The sequence below is a fragment of the Triticum aestivum genome, chromosome 7B (assembly GCF_018294505.1).
Source record: "Triticum aestivum cultivar Chinese Spring chromosome 7B, IWGSC CS RefSeq v2.1, whole genome shotgun sequence".
Classification (NCBI taxonomy): Eukaryota; Viridiplantae; Streptophyta; class Magnoliopsida; order Poales; family Poaceae; genus Triticum; species Triticum aestivum.
This window is the reverse complement of record NC_057813.1, coordinates 138,415,877-138,423,822: the sequence shown is the minus strand read 5'-3', so window position 1 is coordinate 138,423,822 and position 7,946 is coordinate 138,415,877. Positions and strand designations below refer to the sequence as shown.

At 49.6% G+C, this 7,946-nt stretch overlaps 1 pseudogene; it reads left to right on the top strand.

The window, feature by feature from the left end:
- The first annotated feature begins 2,560 nt into the window (after positions 1-2,560).
- LOC123157775 (UDP-glycosyltransferase 90A1-like) lies at positions 2,561-3,972 on the top strand (annotated as a pseudogene).
- The last annotated feature ends 3,974 nt before the right edge of the window (positions 3,973-7,946 follow it).

Sequence of the window (7,946 nt, the reverse complement as noted above, 5' to 3'; positions counted from 1 at the left end):
CAGCAGGGGGTAGGGTAGATGTGGGGAGGGATGTCGGCGGCTGCTCGAGGTCATCATGATGAAACCCTTGACGTCCCATCTTTATCAATGGAAGTGAAAGAGCACGAAGTCGAGATTGGATAGGAGTTTGAGTTCTTTTTGGCACCGATCGGTTCCCCACTTTAGAGATGTATTTTTTTGCGTGCGAGCAAACAGTGGGTTGATTTTAAAAGGGATAGGCACTTTTCAACAGAAGTGCATGACGGACCAAAAATATGACCTCATTTTATTCGTTTGGTAGATATCGTATTATTCGTTGTTGTTCGTTCGGTGAAATTTCCTAATATTTGATTGTTGTATTTCTAATTAGAGCACCCCATAATCACCCAATATGAGAGGATGATAAATGAAAGATACTGATTATAAATTTTGAAGAGCCCGTGGCAACGCACGGGCGTTATACTAGTATGCTTAGCACCTCATCTTAACACCTAAGAGGTCTGAGACTCTTCCTACTGGACACGACCCCTAACACCTACACACAGAGATTTTTTTTCACTGCTGGGCCCCGCCCATCTATTAATTAGTTGCGCTGTCGCGAAGCACTTCAGGGTCATTACAGTGAGCCCTCTCTTAACATGAATGTATTGCGCAACGTCTTTCGCTGCTGTACAAGAATTCCTGTGACTGATCGCACCGTAAACATGACCTTTTAAACATGTGACAAGGCACCTCCGTAAGCGTATGGGACTAACTTAATCGGCAGCACCAGTTCTCTATGCTTTGTTTCTGAGCGTGAACTTATACTAACGAAAATGACAAAAAAGGCATGAACAGTGATTCGAACCAGCGACTTAATCGGCAGCACCAGTTCGATATGCTTTGTTTTTCAAGGGTGCACAAAAGAAAGAAGTGTATTCTACTATTATAGTCCGGGCATGTTATCTTCAAATAGTCCATATGATAGGGATGATAGGGTCTACTTTTGCAAATTTAACAGACATAACGAAGCGTTGTTTTCCTGAACGCCTTCACATCTGTGCTGGCAATTTATAGAACGCCCCCTACACTTTGACATATTAAGGCAACTTTTCAAAACGCCTCTGATATGTGTTGGCATTTCGCAAAATGCCCCGTATACTATGACGTATTAGAACGGTTTTTTAAAATGCCTTCAATTCAATATGGATGGAGGCGTTCCGTGTAAGCGCCTTGCTTACGACGACATTTGAAGGCGTTTTCTACAGAACACCACTAGTCAAGCTAATCCAAGGCATTTTTTAAAATGCCTTCTAGGAAATGCCTTTAAAACTCAGCCGTGTTGTAGTGCCTAGTGCTCTGCAGTGCGGGACGCGGCGTGCTGCTGAGGAGCGAGGCACTCGTGCGGGCGGCCGCGCTGCGGGCGCGGCGGTGTGACGGTGCGGCGGCGGCTGCGCGGAATTTCTGGTGGGACGTGTTGGCATGTTGGGTAGGCGAGGTGGCTAGCTGCAGCGGCAGCGGCTCCATCAGATCCAAGCATATGGCGACGAGGGCTACGACGCCGTGGGATCGCTGGCCTCGACCAGATCTAGCCGTGGCTGGTGGCTGGGCGCGTTCATGATGTCCGATGACTGACCCATGGTCAGCGGGTTGCGGACGGTGCAGTGGCAGGTGCGGTCCGCTGGCAACTGGGGGAATCTCGACGGGTTCTTCTGATCACGCCGGGATTCAACCCTGGTCTAGATCTTTGCCACCGCGGGCAACTCCGAGGGAAACCCTAGATCTCATTGGGATCGAGCGATGACGGTACTTTTGTATCGTAGTCCCTCTTGCGGGCATCGTCTTTGGAGTTTGCTCGGGTGGAAGGGACCAGCGATGCCGGCGGCGTACGGACTGGTGGCGCGACTACCGATATAAATCGCTCTGACTTCAGTCATGGCAGACGATGGCGGCGTCTCCGTTGTCATTTCCTTGTTAAGGCATCGTCGTTGCAGTTTGCATCATCAGGCTCGGATGCTCCGGGGGAAACCCTAGATCGGGGTCTCCCGGATCGGACGATAACAACGCCTTTGGTATTATTCGCCCTCCTGGGGCATCGTTTGGAGCAAGTGCTGACTGGAGGGGACTAGAAGAGGAGTGGTATTCCATCTACCGCAAGGCCGACGACGGATCACGGCGCATGGCTCTTTGGAGTTTCGGCGACGGGCGCGGGCGGATGGATACGTGCAGGATGGTGCCACTGTGTGGCATCGTGATGGCGTCGATGGCAGGCCTGACAAGGTCGATGCGTCAGTACCTGCTCTGGAGATGGACCAATGAAAGGCGGCGGCAGCTTCTGAGAGTGCGTCGGACCGGTGTGTGACATAGTCCCAATATGTGGCTGGGCTGAGGCATCCGGCTTTAGATGTTAAGCTTTGATGTAATGTATGTTTTGTATTCGGTTCGGATATTCGGCACCCTTTATCAAAGACGTAGGAGTAGCCACGGGTATTGCGAAGACGAAACACACACTAAGATTTAGCTATAGGCGCGGCGGACAACCGGGGACGTACGAGACTGCGTGAGACTCACACACTTGCACAGCTGCACCATCTATCTATCCATGGCTGCTCCAACGCCGCTCCGTCACGTGGCCATGCTCCCCTTCATGGCCAAAGGCCACGCCATGCCGCTCCTCCACCTTGCGCGCCTCCTCCTCGGCCGCCGCCTCGCCTCCTCCGTCACCTTCTTCACCACCCCACGCAACGCGCCCTTCATCCGCGCCGGGCTCGTCGGCGCCGGCGCTGCCGACATCGTCGAGCTTCCGTTCCCCTCCGAAGACGCCCCGCAGAGCACAGACGAGCTCCCATCCTCGACGCATCTCGTCGACTTCGTCTCCGCGGTGTCGGCACTCGGGCCGGCGTTCGCGGACGCGCTCGCCGCGGTCGAGCCCAGGCCAGACCTGCTCGTCCACGACGGGTTCATCGTGTGGGCCAAGGACGTCGCCGACCAGCTCGGCATGCCGCGGCTCGTCACCCTCGGCATCGGTAGCTTCGCCTCGTACATCTGCGGGGCGGTCATGACGCACAAGCCGCACGCGCTCGTGAGCTCGCCGACCGAGCCGTTCCCGGTCCCCGGCTTGCCGGACCTCCACATCACCAAGGCCGACCTCAGCCCGCCCTTCGACGACCCGGAGCCGGCCGGCCCGCACTGGGACTTCGTGTGTGAGAGCTGCAGCAGCATGTACTCCAGCAGGGGCATCATCGCCAACTCCTTCAGCGAGCTCGAGTCGGTCTACATCGACCTGTGGAACAAGAACCGGGGTTCGACATCAAGATGTGGCCGATCGGACCGCTCTGTCTCGCGGTCCCCGAACCGGCAGTCCAGAGCAAAGACGACCGTGACATCTCGGACTGGCTGGACTCGAGGCTCGCCATGGACCGGCCGGTCCTCTACGTCGCGTTCGGCTCGCAGGCCGAGCTGAGCCGGGCGCAGCTTGAGGAGATCGCCGTCGGGCTAGACCACTCCGGCGTAGACTTCCTATGGGTGGTCCGGTCCAAATGGTTCGACACGGGGGATCGGTTTAATGACAGGTTCGGAGATAGGGGCAAGGTGGTGGAAGGTTTCATCAACCAGCTGGGAGTGCTAAGTCACAAGTCAGTCAAAGGATTTTTCACCCACTGCGGGTGGAACTCGGTGCTGGAGAGCATCACCATGGGTGTGCCAATACTGGCGTTCCCGTTGGGGGCCGAGCAGAAGCTCAACGCCAAGTTCGTCGTGGACGTGGTCCACATGGGGCTCCGAGTTTGGCCCAAAGAAGATGCTGACAAGGAAGGCAGTGGATTGGTTGTGAGTGGAGACGTGCAGGTGTTGGCGAGGGAGTTGATCTTCGGAGAGGAAGGGCGACGTGCCGCGGCTAGAGCAAGTGAGCTATCTGCGTCTTCTAGAAAGGCCATGGATGTGGGTGGTTCCTCGTATGAGAACCTGACAAAGATGGTTCACGAGGTCTGTGAGACCCGTGCCGGGAGTGAGTAATTCTAATCATCTCCCGATTGCTGTTTGGTATGCGTGCTTGGTACTATTTGCGCTCCGGTGGATTGTTTGGAGCCGTGCGTATATTATCTCAAGTCTTTACCGTTTTATAGTACTCCAACTATTTTTTTTAAAGTATATAAGTTGGTGATTGTACGTCGTTTTTCATGGTACACGTCCCTCCTCTCCTCGTCTCGAATAAGGATGTGTTTGGTTCAGGAACGGAGTGGAATGGAATGCCATGGTTCCATTCCAGTGTAATGGGTTGGTTCTGTCCCTGTGTTTAATAGAGTGCAGTTTGATGAAATGGAATGGTTCTAGTTCAGTTTTGGTTGAAGAGATAAAATGAGATGAATTTGATACAGCTCACCTCTTGCATATCAGTTAAACTCTGATTTTCTTTTGGAAACTAAACTATTATCAGTACTCTACTAAGCAACAAACAAATTCACACCAAATACTGTCGGATTGGAGTGCTAAACAGAAAACATATATATCATCTAGTCTGAACAGAGGGAACTACAATATGTGATTAAGTTTGTCTAAGTCACAAAGAAATCCTCTTTATGAACAATCACGATGCATACATATAACATCAGCCAATTTTCACCAGTCGCCACTAATTGCGCACAACCAAAAAGCCATGATGTTGCTTGCCTTTGCTGATGCTTGCATCACGCCGCTCTTTCCGATCTGAGGAAAAAAACGGAAGGAGAGGCTCGAACTGGGCATGGAAGAGCAGATCTTCTGGTGAAGGGCGAAGCTTGCGGCTCATGGCCCGATCTGCGGCCGAGGAAGTGGTCCAGCAGCCAAGAACTCAAGGCGTAGGAGGAGGGGCGACTGCCTGGTGCGCCGATGGTGGGTGCGGAGGCAGGGACAAGTACAAGCAGAGCAGGCACCGCCTGCTGCCGCTCGCCTTCTTCCAGCTCCGCCGCCTGCCGGTTCCCGCTGCCGCCGCTCACCTCCTGCCGCCGCCGCCTGCCTGTTCCTGTCGGATGAGAGAGAGAGAGAGACGAGAGAGGGAGATAAGCGGGCCGTCGAGGGAGACGCGAGGGGTGAGCACGAGCCGTTCCGCGTCGTTCCTCCGATTTGGAGGTATCGGCATGTTCCGGATATAGACCGAATATTCGCTCGGTGGGAATGATGTGGTTCCGGTTCCAGTTACATACCAAACGTAGGAACAGGGCCCAGAAACGGGTCCGACCCATGACATTCCAGCCCGTGACTCGAACCAAACACATCCTAAATGTTGCGAGTTGAGACGTACAGATGTTGACAAGCGAATTGATCTACGGAGGCGAAGAGAAATGCGGCGCAGCTTAGAGTAGGTGAGCTCTCTGGACGAGACTTATCTGCTCCTCCGCCGTGTGCCCATCCGTGCTCCTGCGTACGTGGCTTGTTTTGATTAGAACAAAATAAGGCCCGGCCTCATCCCCTTAAAATCAGCGGGGAGATGATTAGATTAGAAAAAAAAAGAAAAAGAGATAGCCGTAGGATAAAGTATGAGCACGGATGAGAGCATGAAAATGGAGCAGGCAAGCCGGATCCGAGCTCTCGACGTCTTCAGAGGAAAACCATGAATGTAGGTGGGTCCTCGTTCGAGGACTGATGGAAGTGATTCAAGATATCAGTGAGACACATGCTTCAGGAGTTCAGGACGTCAATGAGACCCACGTTTTTATGAGCAGTTATAGTTGTTTGCTAATAGTTGATTGGTATGTGTATTAGGGGATTTTGACATCATCCGCGCCCAATCTCACAAGCTTCTTAGGAAATCACGACTGTGGTCGATGTTTGTTTGGATCTTGCATTGTACACCGCACTGTGCTAACGACCAGTCGACTGGTCGTTAGCGACAGATCCGTATGATTAGTTCGCTATCTTTCCACACTCGCTTTCCACTGATTTTTTTTCTTCTCTCAAAAACCGTGATAAATCGCTAATGGTTTTTTTTGGTTTTTCGTCGCATAATATGAAAATAAAATAAAAGTGCTTGAAAGAGGATTCAAACCTAGGTCTATGCAATACCTATTGAGCCTAATAACCAACTAAGCCACCTTTTGTTGTTGTCTATTGTAGGTAAACAATGTTATTTGAACTTTTCTTATTTCTGCCATATCAGAAAATAAATAAAGTTTGGCTTGGTAACTTTGTCATGATCAGCATGATAATTAGGGTATGAGCAACATGATAACTATACCATGATAAGGCTGATAACTACAGTACGAGAAGGTTAAGGCATGAGGAAGTATGGTAATTTAACACATAAATTATCGATGAAAATGTTTAAAAAACTTTTTTCCCTTGGATGAAAGATACCATGGTGTTTAAAACGTAAGATATTAGTTATCAAATCTGTGATGTATACATTATCATGTTTTTTACATAGAAATTACCGGGTGTATATTTTTCAACAATAAAAATTTAGGTCAAAAATTATAATGGCGTTTGTATATGAGTTATCAGCTTAGTATGTGTCTATTAACAAGATATTTACATTTAAATTACCGGGGTTGCCCCCCCCCCCTCGCCACAGACGCCAAATTATCAAGTTTGCGATGTGTGAGTTATCATGTTATTTGCAGAAGAGTTATCGTGGTATGGTTCAACAACTCCTCCCACCCTACCCCCGCCGATAAAGTTATCAGGATTGGGTACATAATTTATCATTTCTACGATGTGTGACTTCTCATGTTATTTGCATAGAAGTTATCGTGGTATGTTTCAGTGACTCCCCCCCAACCCCAACCCCACCAACAAAGTTACCAGGACTGGGTACATAATTTAATGTCTATGATGTGTGAGTTATCATATTATTTGCATAGAAGTTATCGTGGTATGTTTCAACGACTCCCCCACTCCGGCCCCTCCGACAAAGTTACCAGGACTGGTACATAATTTATCATGTTTACGACGTGTGAGTTATCATGTTATTTGCATAGAAGTTACCGTCGTACGTTTCAACGACACCCCCACCCCGACCCCTCCGACAAAGTTATCAGGTCTACCATGCATGAGTTATCATGTTATTTGCACAGAAGTTACCGTGGCATGTTTCAGCGACTTGCCCCACCCCCATCCTCGCCGACCAAGTTATCAGTATCGGGTACATAAGTTATCAGGTCCGCCATGTTTGAGTTATCATGTTATTTGCACAGAAGTGACCATGGCATGTTTCAGCGACTTGCCCCCACCCCCACCCTCGCCGACTAAGTTATCAGGACCGGGGTACATAAGTTATCAGGTCCGACATGTTTGAGTTATCATGTTATTTGCACAGAAGTTACCGTGGTATGCTTCAACAACTCCCCCACCCTCACCCTCGCCGACAAAGTTTTTAGGACCGGGGTACATAAGTTATCAGGTCTATGAAATTTGACTTACCATGTTATTCACACGAAAGTTAACGGAGGATATTTTATCATCCCCCCCCTTCGGTAAAGTTAGCAGGAACGGGGTACCTAAGCGCGGAAAAAATCGAACACTAAATTAACTCATTTTTATGCATACATAGTAGAGGAGACATGTTAAATAGCCCATTTACTTTCTTTTGTTCAAGAAAGGGATCGTAGGTCAGGTGGTAGGCTAGTTGAGTTGGCTCACTAGTGGTGCAAGGATCGAATCCTCTCTTGTTCGCACCAATTTTTGCGTGCGTGCATGCAACAGAGAAAACAAAAGGAAACTGTGGCGCTCGGGAGGCTTTCGCGGGATCGTTCGATGCGCATCCAACGACAATCGAAGCGTGTGTGCCTATCGCTAATGAACAGTCGGCAGGAATATTTTTGTCAAACAAAACCTACGACGATATTTGTACATAAGCTATCAGGTTTGTGGTACATATAATTATCAATCTCATTACAAAAGAATTTACCGAGATATGACAAACGAGAAGACCGTTGTTCGAATTCTATAGGAGTGAAACATTTATTTCTTTAGAAAACATTCATCACTACAAAAAAGAGACAAATGGAGTACAA